The sequence below is a fragment of the Terrapene carolina genome, unplaced genomic scaffold (assembly GCF_002925995.2).
Source record: "Terrapene carolina triunguis isolate 2854851 unplaced genomic scaffold, T_m_triunguis-2.0 Scaffold130, whole genome shotgun sequence".
In the NCBI taxonomy this organism is placed as follows: Eukaryota; Metazoa; Chordata; order Testudines; family Emydidae; genus Terrapene; species Terrapene triunguis.
Genome location: NW_020664481.1, coordinates 36,881,744 through 36,882,570, shown reverse-complemented (window position 1 = coordinate 36,882,570; position 827 = coordinate 36,881,744). Strand labels below are relative to the sequence as shown.

General features: G+C 36.0%; 1 protein-coding gene across 3 annotated transcripts in view; it reads left to right on the top strand.

Annotated features, from left to right (window-relative positions):
* The window catches only part of ANKRD27 (ankyrin repeat domain 27), an 88,803-nt gene that overhangs the window by 22,685 nt on the left and 65,291 nt on the right, over positions 1–827 (top strand). The window lies entirely within an intron of this gene.

Below are 827 nucleotides of genomic sequence, written 5' to 3'. Positions count from 1 at the left end.
TCTTTGAAATGCTTGTTTTTAATGCAACATGGAATTAGAATTTCAGGTGGGTCATTATCGGACAGCTTATTGTCTTGACTCTGTTTAAAACTAGTACTTGTATCACTTTATTAATGGTGTTGCCCCTTTCTACTGAGATCTTGAGATAGAGTAAACTCTTTGTGGTCAGTTGCCGTCTTTAGAAGTTGTCTGATAACCGTTTTTTGTAGCCGCTTTTCTTTTGGTGACACCTGACTTTAGTATTAAAATTTTTAATTCTTGCTTCTTAAACTGGCTGCATTTGACATGGATCTGAGTAAGAACACTTTCCTGCTCTGGATTGGAGATACTGTAGGTAAGATTAGGGAAATATTGCCAGAGTAACTGCTTTAAAGCAGTATATGTAGTTTTTTTTTTTTCCAGAATTTTGGCAAGTCGTTGCTGCTCACCGAGGGTAAAATAAAATGAAAAAGCAAAATGGAAACTTCTAAAAATGAATGCTGTCCCTAACAGGCTAAACATACTTTACTTTCACATTTTGTCTTGCAGAGGGTCTGGTAAACTGTATAAATGAAACTGACATTAGGGAAAGTGGAGTAATAACTGGCAGGGAAGTGTGAAAACTGGATTTGAACAATAAGTTTAAATGAGTCTGATTTACTCCTATATGGAATCAAACCATAAACCTTAACCTGGCTTCTGAAAATAACTTCTCTTTTTAAAGGAGTGCTGTGTGGTTTTGTTTGTTTGTTTGTTTTTGTTTTTTTTTGTCCGGTTATTTACTACACCTTCAGAAGAGCGGTAGAAGACTACAAGGTTAAAGTCTGGTTTGGAGGGAATGAGAGCCG